This window comes from Rhea americana, unplaced genomic scaffold, assembly GCF_003343005.1.
Source record: "Rhea americana isolate MKP2758 unplaced genomic scaffold, rheAme1 scaffold_35, whole genome shotgun sequence".
Lineage (NCBI taxonomy): Eukaryota > Metazoa > Chordata > Aves > Rheiformes > Rheidae > Rhea > Rhea americana.
In genome coordinates, this window is record NW_028186479.1 from 3,335,069 (window position 1) to 3,357,393 (window position 22,325).

The 22,325-nt window shown below is 41.3% G+C and overlaps 1 protein-coding gene across 1 annotated transcript in view; it reads right to left on the bottom strand.

Moving 5' to 3' along the window:
- TRIM71 (tripartite motif containing 71) overlaps positions 1-22,319 on the bottom strand; it is a 55,695-nt gene extending 33,376 nt beyond the window's left edge. Inside the window, exon 1 of the mRNA XM_085311757.1 lies at positions 22,065-22,319. The gene's annotated coding sequence lies outside the window, so the exon portion shown is untranslated. The remainder of the gene's footprint in view (positions 1-22,064) is intronic.
- Positions 22,320-22,325: the final 6 nt, after the last annotated feature.

Genomic DNA, 22,325 nt, shown 5'->3' on the forward strand with positions numbered 1-22,325 from the left:
CCATCAGCTTGAACTCTCCTCTAGAGCAGGTAGATTTTGTTTTACTTGGTCTATTACCAAGCATGCAGCAGGCCCACTTCCTCCTCTACAGAGCTGTTTTTGTGCAAGGCTCTCTTGTGCTCAATTCCTTTGAGTATGCTCACAAAGCAACAAGTATTTTTGTAATGTGGACTTCTTGCTTGGGCCTAACATACTGCTCTCTGGGAAGTAAGAGGGCATGCCACCAGTCATCACGGTGGTAGTTTCCTTACTAGGAGGATGATCCCATAACCCTACCTCAGGGCAGGAAGCAAAATGGAATTTGGAGACTCCTCTAAAGTGAACAACTAACAAAAAGCTAATAACCCCCACAGTTTCGAGAACACAGGGGTATTGTTGTTTCAGCCACAGCAGACTCCATAAGCTTAGCAAGACAGACTTTCTAGTCAGGCTGCCTCCTACTGCTTCATGAAAGTAACTGTTCCCCTAGAAGCGCAGTTCCCAATCTGTTTTTGCTAGAAGAATCACATCCTGTGCTTTCCAGCTCCTCATCCATTTCTAGCAGTGTCATTTCTGCCATTCCAGAAATGTGCATTCAGGTCTGTTTTTACCAACCTCATGCTCGGTCTCCTTTGAAGTTAACTCTCCTAAAAGGTCTAAACCTAGGAACCTGGGAACAGGCACAGGTGTCAAGCACTTCTGATTTAAGTGAAATCTCAAGCAATAAAAAAAGACTTATCAATTGCCATCACTGTTCAGTGATACAAGGCAGATTAACAYCCCCTACAAATGAACTATTTAAAGCCTGCCGTGCTTTCTTTTCTGCTTGGTAGAAAGCAAGGGCTTTCTACTTATGACACTACAGTCCCCTGGAAAGGTTTGACAAGGGGAGGAGGAGACAGATCTCTAATTTTACCCCACTGGCTTTCTTCAGCTCTGGAGTTGCTATTAACACCTTAGAAGAGGAAGCACAGCTGTAGCAACAATCTTCTTAAAAGCCAGGTCATCCTAGGACACAGTAGGTCAGAAGTACTGGCTCATAGACAGAAGTGAATCTGAAGTCTCATGAGAAAGGTCTGCTCCTGGGAAGTTTTTTTGAACTGCYGGGAAGGACAGGGACCCTTGGGTGACCAAATATAGTAAGTATTCATCTCTGCCAGTGGTGGAACCTAGGGCTGGCTGGCAGCAGACCTCTGTATCTTAAGGTCTACAGCTCTCTTAAAGGTAGCAAAGATGCTGTCAGCAAAACAAACTTGARTTTTCTTTACTAAAAGGTACGCTACACAATCTCATAAATGCCCTTCTCTACTGGTACCCAAACAAACAAACAAAAAACACCCACCCACCACACGCTAGAAGGAAATAAGAGCTACATGCAGTATGCTTGATACTGGCTTACCTATAGTGGAAGTGCTGCAGACAGAAGATGAATACAGTGCTCTATAATCTAGTAGATCAGTAGCTAAAGCTCTGCCTAGCTGAGGCTTTCAAATGTGACCTTTATAAGCAAAGCTGATCTTGCAGGAAGTTGCATGCTCAAAAAAGTAATTCCAGTGAAACAGAGGCACTCAAGATGCTTGAGATCTGGAGCTAATACAGACCAGGAAGGGATTTCTTTTCTTGGGGGAAAAGAGGAGGAGTCAAAAAGGAAAAAGAAAAAGCTTACTAAGAATGTTAAGGGCAGACATTATATCCAATTTCTTTGCATTCCTCCCCCCTCCCGATTTTTTTTTTTTTTTTTTTTTTTTTTTTAAACAGGAGCAAACTTGCAAGTTAAGGATTCTGATCAATGCAACATGTTGGGAAAAGAGAGCAGGAGGTCAAGAGGAAATGATTAATCCTGTGCAGAAGACTGGCAGGATGGGTCCTGGAATGGCTTACCAGAACAATGCCCCCACTAATAAGCAGGTCAAAAGACCCTTACAGTGAACAGAAGCCCCAGTTACACTGTACATTAATATTCTTTCCTTACCCCAAAGTTACATTTGTTCACTAAAGCCAGATTTGGGGGAGGTGGGGGTGTGAACTGGAACACAGGTGAAAGAACTTGTGGTGCCAGACACAAGCAGAAAAATCTGAAAGATAAGATTACAAGCAATCTACCAAATTAAAAATGTACAAGAGCTGCATTTTATGTGTTTATAGAGGGCCTCAGTAAACTCAGGAAGGAGGAAAGAACCACTATTACAAATTTCAGTTGTAGCACTGACTTTGTGTTCAATTCATACAGTGTACCAATGCTCCCTCTTGATAAAGGCAGCTCTTCTGTAAACTGCATAGTTTAATAGCCTAGAGAAGAAAACAAGACTGAGCAGATTCGCTGCAGGCAATACTTCAGACTTGGAGCTGTATGAGGTTTGAGGTTTACTGTGAAAATATCTTTTTAATGATGTGGTTTCATTGTATCAAGTAGRGCAGCAATACAATCTTGAGTGATTACTCCACGTAATTATCCCAAATCCATGTCATTTCTCCCCTCCAGTTTAGTCAGCATTACAGTTCATAGGGTAGCACTATGGAGGCAGTCAGGGAAAGTGAGCTCTATTTTGAAAGAGATTACCAAAAAAAAAAAAATTACTTATCTACTCTCAACACAGTTCACAGAATGGCCTCACAAATATGTGCTTGCAAATAYGCAGTTGAGGTTTCAGAATTGGTTCAAGGCTGACCCAAGCCAATCTTCCTACTGAAGAGCAGCTGTCCCAGCAACAGCCCCCTACCTCTTGGCCACTTCCCTCAGGCAAGCATTAGCACCTTGTAGACTCCTCAGGGGCCTGATCCAGCTGAAAGCTACCCCAAACTTGTCCATAATCCCTAAAGAACAAAGTTAAGCTCTCAAGTCAGCTCTTTCCAGATATGGTTCACTATATCATTGCTGGAAAATAATAGGGAATACTACCACAGGTGTAAAGAGATCAGTGCCAACATAAAGTAAGTGGTGGGAACAGATAGCTGAAGGATAAAAGGGGCCAGCCTGCCCCTCCTCCCTGCAGCAGCATGCGCTTCACCCGCTGCTGAGACCACTGCAGAACCACAGCCTGGAGGAGCCAAGCGGTGCGGAGGGAACGCCCTCCGGCAGCGCCGCGATTGCCTTTGTACCGGCAAACAGCCTCCATTTTGACGAGTTAGAGGCTTCGGGGCCGTCGGAGGCCAAACCTCAGCTCCCCATGACTAGCAGTAAAAAYGGCAGATTCGCGTTACTGCTTTCTGACACAGGCTGTCAATAACGCCTGCAGGGTTCTCTCAACTCATTGTACTGGTGTGTGTGCACATATATATACACACATATGTATATACACACACGCATAGGAGTTGCCTAAAAGCGCTTTTATTCTTCAGGGTCCGCTTCTCCAGCGGCCTGGGCATCRAACCGCTCCCTCCCACGCCTGGGCAGTAGCGGAAGGGGGTTGCACACAGAGCTAAGGCCCAGCCAAGTGCAGGGTTTTTTGTACCAATCCGCATGGCATAACCTCACTTAAGTCAAACTCCAAATAAAAAAAAAACAACTAAAAAAAAAACTCTTCTCCCAATTTCTATTAAATTGAAAATGGAAGTGCAATGCTAATCATTTGAAYGTATACCACTTCAATCCGCATTCCTTTTTTCCTGTACCACTACTTTTCTGCAGGGGAGAGCCACAGCTTATAGAGCAGAGTGTGTTCAGGTTCAAAACTAGGGATGTCTTTGGCATTAGCAGTGTATTTCAGCCACACCTCCAAGGAACAGCATCAAAACAAAAACTACAGTTTATTTACAAGCAACCTGGGACTCAGTGGGCTCCACAGCTTTTAGTTAAGACTTAAAAATCCAACTAACTTATATGGCATGGTTTATGCCTGCACTTAAATCCCACCAATGTAGGTACAGTTAAGCAGGCATCGACTATTCCGCCTTGTGATCTCTTTTGGGTCTGCCGAGAAACAGTAAATTGTATACCACTAATGTTTATTAAAATCAATGAATGTGAAATTGAAGTTTGACCCTCCAAGTCAGGAGGCTATTGAGTCAAAAAATAAATAAATAAATTCACTTTTTGTGAATTCAATTGCCTACTTAATCCATGTTTTCCTAGAGAAATCAATAAAAATAATAATAAAGCGTTCTTTCAAGCATTAGGCCTAAGCTACCCATTCTACAACAAATTCTGCAGTATGTCTTAAAAAAAAAGAAACCCGCCCCCCACTACACACTTAAGTCTGTTTCCTTAATGCACATTCTATCTTAATACATCCTAGTCAAAAATTTCTGAATTTTTGCTCCCCAGAAGTAAGCCTGAAAATTCTCAGAGCTAGGTTATGCATCTCCACATGGAGTCAGTGTGCAGTACCACAGGATTAATGAAAGCTAAAGCACCTGTGAGCTGGAGAGGTTAACTAGAACTCCCTAACCCTTTCTACGCATACAATGTGCTAATACACAGGACAGCCCTGTCAAGCTGATTCAACATGCCAAATACAAGGATGTTTTAAAAGCCAAATAATTGTTATCTGAAGCTCAGCGCACATGCCGAGTTAAGTGCAAACATCCATTTTGCTCTGCCTCCCTACACAAAAGCAGGGAAAGTGGGTTCCAAAGTTCAAGCACCGTTACTGCAGAGGAAACACAGAAATGAAACCTCAAAGTCTCATGCTAGCAATGACTTCCACACTATTTAGAGTGCTGAGTTCTTAGGTAGCTCTGTCAAACCAGTAAGATGCGAACTATTTAGTGCTGCACCTCCTAACCTTATGTACTGACACCATCCTTATTCCATGAAGCTTTAAAACATTACAATGAACATTACAGCATAATTCAGACATCTACAACCACTGTTTACAAGCCTACTCCAAAACGAGGTCAGCTAACAAGTTCTTGGATGTATAAGTAGTAGTACAGGGTTAGACCCTTCCATATGTGATCATTTTTAAAGTAAAGGAGTAACAAGTTCTTATGCAAGAAATATTGCCACTGCTACTATTGGCTTCTTCTGTTCCCCGCAACTTGTTATTATGCATACTGCAGGAGGGGGGGGGGAGGAAGGGAGGGAGGGAAAAAAAAAGATCAAGTGACTGCTAAATAACTGTTAGCACCTCAGAAGAGCCACAGACTGGGACACAGATTGAGATGCTCATGCATGAGATAGGCTGTTTTAAGACAGCCTTCTTCCATTTTGCATGCAACAAACTGACTGTCAGGTGAGCACGTTAAAATTAACCGGGTTTTACAAGCAGGATTTGGTCCCATTGCCACCCTGCCAAACCCAAGTAGATTACCTTAAACAACAAACAAACAAACCCACCACACCCCAACAGCAACAAAAACACATACCGACCTCCCCCCACACCCCCCAGACTACACCGTTCCTGGCTGCTGCAGATTGTTTCAGATTTTATTCCTACGCTTAAAAACAGAAATTTCACCTCCCCAAACAGGAACTACTGTCCTCTATCAGCCTCACATAGTTACTCTTTCCYTGACAGTCACTATCTTCCTTACACCATGATCCCCACAAAATATCAAGCACTGCTCAGACCAAAATCAGTTTTTAATCCTAACCCTTTGTACTTGCATTAGGAAGCACAGTTTGCTCTCAGTACACACATTTCATGGAGCAGCAAGCCTCCAAATTTTATCCAGAGCAACACCTTATTCTGTTTGTAACTTCCCCCAGTGGCTTTCTTCAAGCAAGAGCCTATAAAAAGGAGTTTATTTCATCGGATTAGAAGTTGTGGAAGCAATGCTTTGAACACCACCATATTTATTTAACTTGTTAGATCTTCCAAATTAAAAGATTTTTTTGGAGGCGTGTGTGTGTGCGGGGGGGGGGGGAGACAACACAAGAGCCATTTCCTAGCCCTGGCCACAATTGTTTAAAAAATGGTTTAGGGAATGGACAAGCAGAAGAAAACGCAGGGCTTCCTTTCACATTTGAGAAGAAACATGTCGTTGGCCCTCCGGTCACATTTTGTGCTGTTTTTCCCGTGGACCATCTAAACAAGACAGATGTAGCTAGTATCTAGGCAGCAGCTGAAGCCTGCACATTAGAAAGGCACTCTTGGGTGGGGGGTGGAAGGGAAAAGAGGGAGAAGAGATGAGGAAGCCATTTGGCTATAAAAAGGATCTTTCTTTCCTGTTGAAATGCAATGGTAAAGAGTGTCAAAATGGCTTAAGGGCGGGGAGGTCAAACATGTTTTGAGACGTTAAAAACTCTTAAGCTTTGTTGGGGGGAAAAAAAAAAGAAAAGACCAAAAAACTCTTAAGGATTTTTTTTTTTAATTCTTCCACTGAAAATACTTAGCCATCATAATAGCTGTAAGCAATTTTGAAGTTTGTCATCTGTTCACTTYCATTACAAGTGAAATAGAATTATTCAGTTAAGCTTTATCCTAATTAATCTTTCACTAGGAAAATACTTCTGAAAGAAGCTGTTTTCAGACATCTCTGATGCACCCTATTTGCCAATCCTTTCCCCCCTCCAGCAAACCTCCACTTTAAAACCAGCCACTATTGCTTATACGCTATGATTGATTCAGCAATAATACTTAAAAGATCCTAGAAAACAGACATTAGAGAGCAGTTGTTTTAAGGACACAGCAGTGTTCTACATAATATGCTTTTAATGTATATGCCAAAATTAAACACAATGTACCTTAATTTTGCTGTTAAATATAATACAGCTGTTTTAAGAACTTCTGGGATTGACATAACTATTGCCATTTCAATTCAAGAAGGAAATTTCAGAGCTCTTTTAAGCCTTGTATGATTCATCAAGCCAGGCAATTAATGGTGACTCCAAAAAGCAAGACGTGAGGGAAGACCTAGTAAAACATATATGGCATCCTTCAGCCTTTTCCCCATTTCCTCACTTCAAATCTGCAAAAAGGAAGCTGCAAGATCATTATAACATTTTGCCCYTGAAACTCCCCCTTTGCACTGTTCAACAGTGGTTTAAGTCGCTTCAGTCTTTTTTTTTTTTCCTCCTTTCTTCCTTTTAATTGGAATAATACAAGACTCCTCAGTTTCTCTTTTTCCTAAGGACAGAATTTCACAATATGAAATAACAGCCACCAGATTACAGACTAACACACCAGAGCTCCCTCCTTTTCCCTACCAAAGGCAAGCCAGGCTCATCCTGACTCTTGGATCAGTTTCTCAGGGATTCTGTTCTACCAAGCTCTCAAGACTCCCCCCCCCCCCAAAAAAACAGTTTCTCAGGGATTCTGTTCTACCAAGCTCTCAAGACTCCCCCCCCCCCCAAAAAAAAAAAAAAAAAAAAAAAAAAAAAAAAAAAAAAAACAACACCATCTGAGAAATTAAAGGCTTGAAAGTCCATTCAGATGAACAAGAAATTGGATTTATACCTGCCTCAGCTTTGGCAATTGYGTTCAATCGTTCAATAGGGATGCATACAGTGTGACAAAGCTGCTTTTCCACCCAAACTTCCACCCCCATACTTTCTGAGGGGTTGGGGGAAGATGGGAAAAAGGTGGGGGGGAAAGACAGCAGCTTCTGGGAGAGCATTTTTGAGCTGTGATTTTTGAATAGATGCTTTATTCTTATCACAGAGGTTAAAGTTACAAAGCAAGAAATTAATTCTATTAACTAACTTAGAGATAAGGATGTTTTTGTCAGCATCTCGGGCAACTCCAGCCCCAACCACTGATGCCCTCTAATGTTCTTATAAACTCTTTGTCTCTTTCTCAAGTCTGTAGAGTCTACTAAACAAAATTTCTACTGGAGTAGAAGTAGTCAGACTTCTCCCTCACTTGGGCAGATTTTAATCTCGAAGTCTTTTCACCTCCTACTTGGACTGGCTTGCTGCAGTAAGAACCAGCATCCAGGGTGTTCCTCAAGACCAGTTTCATATCTGGCAGATCTCCCTCTCAGTCAGAAAGTCTTCCTGAATTAGGATCTTAAACATAGTTAACCCACACTGCACAGGCAACACTGAAGCAGCATTACCTACTTTACAACAGCTTTAGTGAAGCTCACGTGAGGAGTTACCAGAAATACACTAGCAATGTAACTTGACCCTCTTTTCCTCARTCTCAAAGAATCCAGAATTCAACACTATCAATTTTAGTTTTGACCAAATTCACATAAACAAAGAGCAGCAGGCAATGTTCTGACAATCACCTTTTGGTGACAAGGCTGTGAATTCTCCTGTATCAGACATCATTTTCAAATGCCAACACTGCGGCCAAATTGTTCGGTTATCCGATTTGGCAAAGACTGAAGTCCACTTCAGCCTAATATCTATTTTTAAACGAAGGGTACATATATATAAGCAGTGGATCAGAAAAAGTTGAGTCACTAAAATCAAGTAGTAGCCCTCTCTTCCTTTTTTTGCAGGGTAGATCACTCAATGAGTAARATCTCCAGAAAGAATCCCACATTTGCAGTATGTGATGTATTTGACATCAAGACTGATCATTTCACTATGCAAAACCATCTGACTACACAGAAACACAGTATGAGCACACATCACAAGGAAATGGAAAAGCCTGAGAGATGAGGACAGCAAGTAACCAAGAGATGGCAGTGTTTCTAACCAGTAAATAAGAAAAACACTTAATTGTTTACAGTGTTCTTGTAAGGTAGGGAGTCCAGCTACATCAGMTAGTGATATAATGCAAGATGGGCAGATTTTTAACTGCTTCCTTCCCCCTTTCAACTTAGCCCAGTTACCCAAGATCCCAGGATACAGTACCTGAACAGGCAATTCTGTTTAAARCAACTGCTTTAACTAGTAGCAGTGTATGACTACAGACATCCAGGTTTACAGTAATTTGGTACTTCTAGACAAAATGGCAACATTCAAGAGTTTGTAGGATCTGAGGAACTGGTGCCACAAAAGAGACTGACAAAATTCTTAGTTTCAGAATAGTCAAGTACTTAATATTTATGCATTTATAAAGTTTAGCTTTTTCATTTGGACTTCTGATTAACAACAAAAAAGGAGAAGTAGCTGTATAAATCGGTACTTAGATTTCACTCAGCATTTAAGCTACCCTAAGGAAACCCCAAGGCTGCCTCACCTCTAAATTTTTAACATGGTTATTGAACACTAGAAGATGAAGTTTCAGTTCACATGTTCAGTGCAAAGGTCACAAGCTCTGCAAGACCATGATCAGAAACATTCCAGGGCAGTGTTGCTTAATTCATGGCAACAGCTTTATTTAACAAAAGCACTCGAGGAATAGTTTCCCTCCGTAACTCCATATGGGATCAAACATGAAACAAGTCATTTTGCTCCAAGTGGCTTCTTTGACCACATGAGAGCTAGGTGTTTGGAGAATTTGTTTGTTTGGTTTTATTATTATGATTTTTTTGTTTAAACTTTGATTTTTAAAGACCTTCCAATTTGAAAGCATTTCTACTTAATTGTAGTGGAAAGAGCCATGCCACACCTATTTGGCAGGAATTTCTCCCTCACTTGGGACAAAACAGATGGATAAAATAGGAAGGAGGGAAGAAAAAACAACTCACACACTAGGACACTGGCACTCACTTACTTAGGAGAGTATCTTTCAACAACAACCATTTGCTCCTAGTGAGCTGCTGGCAGCAGTTTGCCTAGGTCAGACAGGGGTCCCTGAAGAAATGAATTTCCTTTTCAAGATCACAAATTTAGCATTCTACATCCTTCCTCATCATGCTGTGCAAAAGCCATGTGCTAGTTCATTAAAATATGTGCATCCCAAACAAGTTACTAGATCTACTACTGTGGAACTACTAACCTTGGTTGTTTTCCCCTACTTCTGTCCTTACAGCAAGAGGCTACACAGCAGTCAAAGATAACCTCTGCCACAGGAGCCAAATGGAAAAATTGCTAGTCTATATTCAAAATGAGACTCTGCTAAATACCGTTGGCAACTATTTCTTAATACACATCTTAGATTTATACCAGCAAACTTTGTCTGCAATGAAACCATAAGCCACAACGTGGAATGAAATGCTAATTCTCRAAGCAAGTAAAAAACTAAACCACTGTCAGTTCCCCCAAAGCTATTCTTAGCTAATCTTGCTTCAAATTTGAATACTTCAACCAGAATCAAACACTTATAAGTAGTTCAGCAGATTTTCATCCCAGTGTAAGCCAGATATAAATGCACATGCATTTCTGAAAGGTGACAACTGTTTTTTCACCTGCTAAGAACACCTAAAGTAAGCAAGACTTCCAAGACAGCATATCAAGCTAGTGAATCTCTCTTGTCAATGGAGGTTACTATGTGCTGTTCAAATATGCTAACACCAGGCAAGTATCACTATCCTCATTTTTATTGTAGTATTTTTGTGTAGAAAGTGAAAACATCTCCTTTCCCTCTACAGCTTACTAAAATTGTTCCCTTTTTTCCCCTTCTTTGGATGTCACTGAAAGAAATTTAAACTTCACACACACCATTTCACCTACATGTTTAGCTTTTCTTTTCCTCTAGCCATGTAGATATTAGCAAAAATATTATAAGGAGTTTAAGATAGCATATGAAAGCCTGAAAGAGGTCCTAATTCAGAATATAAATAAATTAAAGTGGAAAGACACCTTGTGCCCAAGTAACTCYAGAGCTGCATTCCAGAGCTTTCTGTACTTTCTTCTGATAGAGCTCTACTGAACACTAGTTAAAATAGGTTTTGATGGGATACTCACTCAACATAGTATATTATTCCTAGACAGATTAACTAACAAGTTGTCTTTCATTTAGTAAACTGCTGACTTAATTTTTCCTATGTTAGCCAAATTTATCTAATACTATATAAATTGCCAGCATACCTATATGAACAGCATTAGATAGTGATGACAAATGAATAAAATGAGAAATGCCTTTTATTAGACAGCTGGAAGAAGAGAACATGTGCTCCATGTTTAGACAGCAACTAGCACAATGAATAACTAAAGCATAATTTAACAGCCAGGTATTTAATTGCAAGAATACTAAATAATGAAAAGGAAACTATGGCTTTAAAAAAAATTTATTCGAAGCATTTGAGTTTAATTCCTTTTCAAAGTTTAGGCAGTTAGATTTAAGGGAGGACTGGGAAAGGGGAGGATAAAAGCAGGTTTGAACAAGAGACAGAACTTCCGTACTTTTTCCTCCTTCTGTACAGTAATTTCAGCTGCAGGATTTTGCCACTGCCACCGGGCAATGAGTTCCTTTAGCCTGGCATTTGTATCCTACCTSTAAGTTTTGAGCTAGTTCATTCTGCTTCTTGCTGTCAACAGGTAGGCTTAGACTGAGGGAGGCTGAAAAGGGAAGTACAGATTTGGATGAGAAGAGATGCCCATGCTAAGGGTACAGAGGCAACTGCCTGGTTCTGTTTAAGCTTTGTTTTGTTTTGCCTGCACAAACACTTGTGTCACCACTTCCCCTAATAAATCCACTCAAATGATGTGTGGACCCTAGGTGGGGTCCAGGTACAGGAAGCTATATTTTGCAGCCTGAGCTCCATAGTAGCAGCCCTGTTCTTCTCTGAATGGCACAGCCTCAGAAGCAACACTGTTTACAGAATGAAGACATTAACCTTGAATTGTAGTTACAATGAAAAAGTTAAGGAGTAGTTTAACAACCTAAGTGACACCTGTAAAAAAGATATGGTCCTTTTAACAGAAAAGAAACACTTGCTGTTCAACATCTAAAGACTGAAGTATGAAGATGAAGCTATTAACTGAAAGCACAGTCCAAAGCAAGCTTCATGTCAACACTGGCACTTTTAAACTAAGACTCTCCCATTCCTGCAAAGCTTTTTTAGCATTGTGTTGCCATGAGACCAAGACAGCAGCACTAGTAAATACTGTCAGTAATCACGTACTACTCAGCTCACTTCACTGATTCATATAGCAATAGCAGTAGTAGTGAAAGAATTGACAGGGAAGCATTCAGGTGTAAGAAGAGCAGTTGGCACTAAGCCAAGTCACAGTGTATAGTATGCCACTACAAGCTTAAGTGGCCAGCCAGGCACCACAACTACTCTTCAAGTCTCTCCAAAAACATGCTGACCTCACCTATATCCAGTCAAAGCGAAAGGATCACACAAGGGGAAATAAGTGTGCACTATGTTGGTTTTAACTATGCTGCCACAGAACTTCCAGCAGAATTTTTCTAGCTCTAAAGAACAGCTATCCTCCTAGATCATAAAGGAATTTGCCCAATTACAACTAATAGCACTGTATGCAATCAAAGCCCGCAATTGCTCCTCAGAAGTATTATTTCAAGCCTAAAACCACTCCCATGCATTTCAGTTAATTGTTCAGCTCCAAAGCTTAATGACAATAATGCAATACACTGGTAATTCTCAGGTTGCTAAGTGTTTGTGGACAATAGGCTCTCTCCTAATTAAAGACAGTCAAGAAGAGCTAAATCAGGAGAAAAGAAGGTGGCTACAGTCAATGGTTGTTTAAATAGATATTCTGCAAGTAATCCTCAAAGACTCAGTCACCTTCACCCAGACTACAGCAGCCCTTCAATGAAAATGAAATTTTCCCCACTATTCAGGCTCACATGAACATTACCTGTAAGGTTTTCTATTTTTCTTTGCTACAAACACACAGAATCAGTCAAGCCAGCCTAACTTACTAGAGCATGACACAGCTGCTACTGTTCAGAGAGTAACAATTTGGATTTTCAAAGGTATTTACTGAATCACTTTTTGACAAGATGTGAAGACAGGATAGCATCCCCTTTGCCAGAAAGGCAGTAACATGAAGATAAAAGTGTTTGTTTTGACCAGTCACAATCGTCTACAAACGCTCCCATCAAGTATATCAAGTTTGTATGTATTTGCAGGCTGTTCCTGGAAAGAATGCCTCTCAGAAGCGGACCACAGCCCAGAGGAGGTGGCCTTCCAGGACTATGTGCTGGACACGTAGTGAAAATCTGCTCTCAAGACCTTCCAGTTATTGCTTGCTTCCACTTATTGCAGCCTGCTCAGATTGCCCACAAACCTCCACATTAACATCCCACCATCACAGTGAGCGATGCAGAGTAACTTAAGTAAAGGAACTGTGCTTCAGCAACAAATAACCCAAGGGTCTTATGTTGGCGCTCTCTACTCTAGTAACTCTCTACTCTAGTAAGAGGCTCAAAGTCCTTGAGAAAATAGGTAATGCTATAAGAGCAAGAGCTATTTAAAAAAAAAGTTACCATTATGGTAAGTACAAAAGCAGCCCTGGGAAGACCCTGGGAATTACTGTTCAGYAGTTCTTTTCTATTACATTTCCTGCAGCTCTCTGGCTAATTAACAACATTTTGGTTATTTCTTTCAGGAAAGAATTCACTCTAGACCACTGCCTGACACTTCCAGTTCTGCATTAAACAAAACTCAACCAAAGCAGAAGTCCACAGTCCTTCCTCTCCACCCAAAAGGTATTTCCCTTTCCACTTAAGGAGCCTTCAACAGAAGCTGACACAGAATACATTTTGCTGGGACACCTTTGTGTCATGTTGCAGCTGTTTCTACATTATCTGGGGGGGAAGGAGGGGGTATTTGCCATTTGTTCAGCCTTATATTCTGTCTACAGTTCAATAATAGAATTTAGTCATCTGCACAACAGCTTCCAGAACTTGAAAAACACTTCAATGGGAGAAGCACAATTTAATTTTCCCTACAAATGRTTACATTGTTCTCTGCAGAGAGATGGTTCTGGCAACAGCTTTGGCTGGCTTGCCTATCAGTTATCAATTAAAGAAAAGCTGGCTTCCCATTGCTCATCTAACCACAAAAAGCTTTGGTTTAGGACACACTCAGCCAGCTCATTCGGCAACCAGCTTCTTACAGAGGAGTCATGCCTTTCTCAAGTAACATCCTTGTATGGATCAAGTATTCTTGAAATTTGAGTGACTTTGTCTAGCAGCCTGCAGACCCCCTTCACGCTCCAACTTCAATGTATTAAATCTCCAGTGCCTCTGGGCACACCATATATAGCAGTGGGGGCGGGGTGGGCTGCAGGGGGAAAACTTAACTCTTTACCAACCTTCAAACCTTTTAGGAAAAAGAAGGCTTGGAGGCATCAGGATTCCTTTGGTTCTGTAAGAAGTCTTTCCTCAAAAAGAAGAGATTCACGCAGCTTCTATGGACACACAAGTGCATGTTAAGTAGCGTGCGTATGTGTGCATTTTAGAACTAYATAGCTGACTTCTAAACCACAGAAAGACAGCAACAGCAAAACCCTAGAAGCTGTGATCTTTATCTCTTACACCCTCAATCACCCAACCTGACATTATTCAAGGTTACAGAAGATCAGGCATAGTAACCTTGTCAGGTAACAGGGACCAGCACTGACTAGTTCACTGGCTATTCACAGTCCATACTGCCAAACCTCATAAGAAAACAGTGTTCTCAAGTCCCTTGACACAGCACTAAGTTGGATTACAAAGCTTAAAGGCATCTATAATGCAGACAGCTTTCAAGTTTTGCTTACACCAAAGATTTAAGGCTAGGGATTTTTATATTGTACACTTTACTCAGAACATTTGCACTCTCAGAACCACTGAAGGGGAAAAAAAGGAGGGCAGAGGCATTGAAATTTGGTGCAGAACTTCCCCTAAATAATAGTTTGCTTTTCATTATCCAAAAGTATCTGAACAAAAGCCTGTATAAGTTTACTCTTTAGCATGTTTGCCCCTCTGCCCCTACTTAATCACACACATAAGACCCGCAAAAATAAAAAGACAATGGGGAATGAGGGGAAGATACAGCAGCATGCTGTAATATCAAATTTAAACACTGGATATAGTCTTAAAAGTCCCTGCGAGCCTTTTAATCCAGCTGAACACAGCATTTGGAAATCATGTGCACTGACTACACCTTAAGCACAGAAAGGAAGTACTTACAGTATAGTAGTAAGAACATTGGCTATTCACAAAATGWATAGGATGGATATGTAGTATCAGCAAATAGCTAAAACAGCTAGAAAAAATATGGCTTAGCAAACTTTACAAGATACCCTTACATATTTTGATTATATATGAAGGACAACTTTAAAGGGGGGACATTAAAAAAGAAGATAAAACACAGGAAATTTAGCTATTACCTTTAGCTCATGGAGAACAGCAGGCACCCTTCTCCCCCCAAAGCACTCTGATACAAGAGCAGGCAGTTGCTATTTTGACAGTCCTGGAAAATACTGATACTGCAAACAGCCTTGTGATTACTTACATGTGATCTTAGTAAGGATTATATCATAGTAACTGACAGCAGAGAGAAAGATGTAACTACCAAGGTAATTAGAGAAGGACAGCAGCCTTTGGTGGATTAAGTTTGTTCATTTCAGAAATGACTAAGGTATTCCACACATTCGTCTTTTGTCAGTAGAGACTATATTTCTTTTGTCAATACAGACCATTTTCATAGCACTCAGTTCTCTTTTCGCTGCCCATATTTTAAATATTCAATTCTGAAACAACTCTGAAGACTAATTTTCACCCATGGCTAGTGAGACAAGTTCAGAWATTGTCTCAAGCTGCTTACCTACTGTTAGAAGATAAGCCATTTTCCTCAAAGTCTGTACCAGTGTAAAGGCATAGCACAGCATAGCATACTAAGTTGTAAAATGAAAAGCTTCTGATTTAAAACTTCCTGAAAAAAAAAATCTTTTGGCTGAAGACTTCATCATATCAAAAATATTTCATCTACACGCACAGGAAAACTGCTGATCAGACATCACCCCAGCAAGCTCTCAATTCCACCCCTCCCAAGAAATGTATGTTGTACACTCAGGTGAAACACACACAGTTAGAGGACTAAAGAATATTACACGATACTGCAATGGAAAGAAGCTTTTAAATTCCCATTATAAAACTGAAAGTCAGCAGTCAGAAGTGTCCCAATCATTTGATACATTTTTGTCCTATTCCTGTGACTTACAAAGTTGATTTTGGATGCACATATGCATTAGACAAGAGGACAGACAACACCCATTGCACCCACGTGTCCCTTCAACAAGGAGTCAGAGAAAGCAGAGAACAGTCAATGGAAGAGCTACAGCCAAGTCCATGCATATATCCTTAGTACAAGGATATGCCTATATATGTCTAGTATGTTTTGAAATTAGATACCCAATTATTACATTAACCAATGTTTTTATTATCAACCAGTAGTGCCCTTCCCATTCAGTATTTTTACATTTTATTAAGACCTAGAATAATAGTGTAGAAATTACTAAAAATTATGCATTACATAATTATAATCCAAGATTACATTTGTAATTGCTATATTGAAAGTGGATTATGGCTAAAGACAATAAACTCCTCCTCTGAAATCTTGCATGTGGTAACATTAGGCTCACCTTCAGTGCATTGCTCCTACAGCTTAAGATCTGAGCACTCAACACACTAAAATTCCTTGTCTCATGGAAAGAGACCAGCAACTATCCAGGAAGGGAGTATGAGAGAATGAGGAAGAGATGTGGTCAAGACGGTTTTGAAAGAGGAATGATATCTCTTAGTTTTAAAGAGAGCAGAACCAAGCAGCTTTCCCTCTAAGGAAGCATGGTCTAGCAGACATGTTTACATGCCCTGAAGATTGAGCTGAAGGGATAAAATCCTATACATACAGTGCAAGGCTTATAAATACAAAGTTCACCAGTCAGAGTCTCTTTTCAAGTCATGAGATGTAGCATATCTCATTCAAGACAACATTGTATTGACAAAATTGAAGTAATAAGAAAGGAAAATTATTGCAACTTCAAAAATTTACAATGTGGTCAGTATATAAATTTCATAAACCAGCAGTATCAGTACAGTAGAAAGTGGTCCCCAGGTAAAAGACCATTAAAAAAAAAATCTTGCTGAATACAGCCTGAATTAAGGCTTAATTAAGCCAATAGTGTAAYGACATCAGATTATAGCAAAGCCCTTTTTGGTGATATTTACCCTAAAACATTGAGAATATTTGAATGTCAGTAATGTTAAAGCTGGGAGAAGAGGGGGAAAGGTTCAGTTCTGTCCAGCATGATATTAGAATTATGTTTCAAGGCCAGTAAAACTTGCTTTCTGCCTTACAGAACAGAAGCAGTTAAGAATTATGCCTTTACATCCAGAAAAGTGATACAAGTTACAACAGCATGCTAGGGAATGGGGCATGAGGGAAGAAAGCAAGGCAAAGTAGCCTAGGAAGTAACCTATTTAGCACTAGGTATCGTAAGATATTAGATATTAAGATCTTCTAAATGACAGAGAGTTTTAAATACATTACCACACTTCTTACCACATATGTAAGAAGCAACTCAGTGTCCTGCCTTCTTCACCAGGAAGGGGGGGTGGTGGGGAAGTGTCAGTAATTGAACCCAAAGTTTTGTTTTCAATTTGGCAATTGTGTGTGCATTCTGATATYGCAAACAAAAGACACAGCGAGTATGACAATACACAAAAGGTGCACCTGTATACAGTTAACTGAAAAAGTATATGTAAAACTTCAGTACACTAGAAACACACATTTATCTAAGTCATGTACAAGTTTTCCTATAGAGCTGAACTATAGCAACTACCACAGCTGCAACACAGTTAAGTATTAAGACTGGTGTCTGCAGGATGCACTCCTAAAGATTTTTATTATTTAGTTCAGAATAAAAAAGTCTAAGCACTAGAAGAGAGCAGCAGCAAGATGCTGCATGGTGTGTCACATACTGCAGTTAACATAAACAACTCTTCTCAACAAGCACGGACATAGACATATTCCCTTTATGCTTGCCAATTGTTTTGGTGAGACTTTCAGGTAAACCATGCAAACGCATCATGAAGCAAAGGTAAGTGGCAGTGATGGCAAACCACAGCTCAGAAGGGGACCACATCTAGCCTACACTTCATTCCTAGGCACACTGTTCCTTCTTTTCCCTCATACCAGTTCCACTTTGGCCAAATTTGATTCAAATAAATTTATGCTAAGCCTAGAAGGGGAAAGGAGGGAAGAAATTTTCTACCAGGTTAGTGAGTTAAACTGGCTCAGAGAAGCATCTACTGAGTGCTCACAACCAAGCCCAGAGAAAAAGACAGCAGGAAGWAAGATCCCTTCTTTTCAGCAGCCGTGAGATGTTAAGACAGCTCACTCCTGTTGTAAAAACAGAGCTTCACCCCCCTTCATCAAAGGCACTTAGGTAAAAATTCAATCAGCAAATTTTAATCAAGGCACTAGATCAGTAGCTTTCAGTTGAGCTAAGAGTTGAAGTAACTGTCCCTTATATACACAGCTTTCAGCAGTTGTCTTCTCTCTGTAAGACAGTAAGACAAGTGTGATTTTTAGACTACATGCAATACTAGGATTCAAAATAGCTAGAAATAGTTGCCGTTAAAAAAGCAAGTTCATTGCTTCCTTTCCAATGGTAACTCAGCATAGATGATTCTAAAAAAATTCTACCCAAAAAATTGAGCTTTCACAAGTGACAGTTCTACACCCAAGTTACACTGCCTCTCGCACACAAACTGCTGACAAAACAGGAGAGTGGACTACAAGGTAACCTGAGGGTAGAATCTTCATTTTAGCACACAGAAACTGAACTAGCACAGATGTCAAAATATGAGACCAAAAGCATTCTGTGTAATTYTATCCAGTGCTGCCCCTATTAACACTGGTACCGCTCATGAGCCAATTCAACTCACAGATCCAACAAGAAACTTCTTAACGAGTTTGTGAACCAATTTGATCATTGAAGAATCTGACCAAGGCCAGAACTGAGACAAGCAAAGGGGAAGTTAAGTGTTGCAAAGGGCAAGGAGAGGAAGAATCGAGAAGTCCTTTCTCACAGTGGCTGTGAGCCCCTGTGTAGCTGGCTTTTGCTTGTGGTACCTGAATTACCTGTAAAATGGAATCCATGAGGCAACAGTCCTTAGTTCTTATACTGACGCATCACAGGCCATTAAGTTCACTGAGAATTTGACAACTCTGCACTTTTTCTAAAGAGGATTAGAAGTCTGCTATTGAAGTTTCGATCATCACTGCTACCAAAAAGCAGTGGTAACTAAAACATGTAGCAGCTGAGAATCTGCATAAAGGAAAACCTCACGTTACTTAACTGAAGACACGTGGCCCATTCCATATTTGTAAGAGCAAAGTAATTTGAATCCAAGGTTGCATAGATGAAACTGCTGTAAGTAGTTTACAGTAGTTCCTGTGTTTTCTGGGCATTTAGTTTGGCTTGCAGTCTATTATTGACAATTCTATGAAAATAAAGGTAGAGGTGCTCTCTTTCAATCCAAGAGAAGAGACTATCATCAGGCAGTGAGGTCCCAAATGGTAAGCAAGTGGCAGAGATTTCAACAGTAGCTCTATAATGGGAAGAGAAAGATTGTTATTTGGCTTTTTGCAGGAATAGATTTACTTGCTTTCCTTTCATGCATCATTGTAGTATTTGCAGATGTTATCACCCCTGAAAACAGTGCCCAGAGCTTCATGTTCTGTAATGCTTCCCTTTACAGCATCAGCCACTATCRCTGCTGAGCTGTCAGTGACTGCGTGTACTCATAGCACACAACAGGTTAGCCTTGTTTCACATGCATCAACAGCTCCACTCAAAACAGAGTCAACTAACAAAACAGCTCCATACATCCCAGTAAAGAGTTGATGCCTTCATTTCTCTGTACTGAAACAACAAGCAGCCACGCTGATTTTGCCAATCTGTACTTGCAGACTTGTTTTAAGACTTGAAATACTCAAGAACTAACCATCCGCAGTGGTTCTTTTCCACCTGAGGGAGTCTCAAAATGGGAGGATGGGGGAGGAGAGACTGGACGGTGCTTCCCCAACAGGCATGGAGAAGAGACCCAATGAAAACAGTAGAATCAGCAAGAGCCAAAAAGCAGCAAGTGAAACAGCAATGTTAGAAGGATAGAGTATTAGGTGCTAGGAGAGGCGACGGAAAACAGAAGGAAGCTGGCTGCTACAGCTCAGAGAAGTCCCCAGGTCAGAGTCAAGCTCCCTGGAGACTATCTCAAACAGGGTGGGCGAACAGAATATATCCTGGGGAAGGAGAGTTGAAAGTACTATCGCAGTAACTTATAGCTTAGATCCTTCTGTGCTTCAACTCTCCTTGAGGACATGGATGGACTTTCCTGCTCTATCAGAGACCAGAGTTCCCCTCACACACACTTCTCTGGGGAATAGAATCACCCTTTATAACCATTATGATTAAGATTTCAAGTTGCCATTCCAGCCTTGCTTTGTAGGTTTGTTTTTACACCATTAGACAGCCAAACTAAGTATTTAGTGTATTACTTAGGCACTCTTTTGGAAGGCTGCCTTTCTACTAGCATTCCTTTTATGAGGCCATAAATAGCATTCAGAATTAAACAGGCAATAACCCTCACTGTTTTGCAGCTGCCCTTTCCTCAAAAATTGCACACCTTGCCAATTTTTAGCGAAAGTTAGAGACTTAAATCATTCCAAAGTATCACAGTCAAGAAGTTCTTCCTAAAAAGTTTCCTACTGAGTTAATAATAAAGATTTACAAATACTAATTGGGCACACCCACATTAAGGAACCATCAGAACTCACCAATCAAAAACCAACAGTAAATCATTAATTTGCAGAATAAAATCTTTTCTCAACAGGGGAGAAGGCTCAAAACTGCCTACTTGTTTTAAAACAAGACTTAAGAGGACACCCAAACCTAATCTCAGAGACATTTTCCCCTTTTCCAAGCACACTTTGAAGAGGAAAAATAATAATAATAAAAAAAAGCATGTAAAATAACTGAATAACTTTTTAAGTCACTTCTCTAGATGCTGTACAGCCAGCAACTTGAGAATACACAAACTAGAAGCTTCTTAGCCAGTACCACACACTCAGAATTATAGTTCAAAATGAAGGGAAAAATATAGCTATTGATCATAACACAAATGACAGACAAAAGTGAACACTAGAATGGAATGAAATATGTTCTTTAGGAGGTCCACTACTAAAAAGATACTTAGAGCAGAAAAGTAAGGGCTGTAAGCAGCCCAGCTGCTCGATGAGATTTTCCCCCCTTTCAATTCCTGTCCTTCAAGCATTTCCCCACCTTCAAATGCTATTTTAAAAGGTTTTCTTTTCCACCAAATACACACATTCTGTCTTCTCTCACTAATGATTAAGCAACAAAAAACACCTTTTGAAAGTTTACCAAAGAGTTGTTAGAGCAGCATAACGGGAGTTGGGAAAACAGTTTTTAAAAGGTGAAATTAAAAATGTCAGCACATTTCACTAGCTTAGACGGTTTTATGCATTAATAAAGCACCCACCCCACAGAAAGCTTTCTCCTCCTATTCTGTCTTCAGACAAGCAGTTTCTCCTTTAAAGCAGTTCGTTTGCTGTCTGATCTCATACGGAGAGTAAAGCACCCCCAACAACGAAGGTACTGAAAAAATCCCAGATGCACCCTGTTTGACACTCATTACAGATGGGGGACAGCACAGCAGCATTTCCCAGTTTCAGATAAAAACCAGTTTCTAAGCGACTACCGCCAAGAAACTACATCCCAGTGACACCGAAGAATCTCTCAGCACGTTTTGAAAAAGCAGCAGCCTCACTTTTAGACCTGTGAAACAATACTCAAGAATCATATTTCTAAAATAGACACTGAAGGGGGGAAAAAATAAAGACTGTAGATGCAAGTTCCTATTTTTATATTAAAGCTCTCATTTGTGCCACAAAAGCACCTAAARCGTCAGCCAGCAGCAGATACAGCTAGTATAGACACCGAATCCTTCTCTAATTTATCGATTCCTTTAAAAACAAACAAAACCAAGGTGCGTTTTCTGCATTACGCAGCATCTCTCCCCCTGTTTATTCGCCTTTTCGTTCTCCCGGGGGTTTTACACACACGCGGAGGGGAGTGTCTGTGCTGGGGCTTGGCGAGGGCGGCCGCAGCCCGCCGCCTCAGCGCCCCTTCCCGGCCCGCCGCCGCGGGAGGCGGCCCCACCCGCGCCGGCCGTTACCGGCCGTTACGGAGGGCGCGCGCGCCGCCCCTCCCCCCCCGACCCGCGCGCTGCCTGAGGAGACGCCGCCGCCGCTCGCCTGCGCGGGCGGCAGGGAGGGAGCGAGCGAGCGCCGCGGCACCGCGCCGCCCCTCAGGGCCGGGAGGCGGGCGGGGGCCCTCTGGCGCCGGCGGCCGCCTCGCCTCCGCCGCGGCGCGGACTCACCTCGTCGTCGTGGTGCTGGCAGTAGCTGGCGCGGTCGGGGAAGACGGAGAGGATGTTGTAGGGCGAGGCGGGGTAGGGCGGGCTGAGGGCGAGCGGCGCGGCGGGGCCGGCGGCGGCGGGGCCGGCGGCGGCGAAGCGCTCGATGAAGTGGTCCTTGGTGAGGCGGACGCGCTGGTGCGCCCGCACGCAGTTGTCGCACAGGTGCTCCTGGCAGTCGAGGCAGCGGGAGCTGGCCGCGTTGCCCTCGTCGCAGGAGCTGCA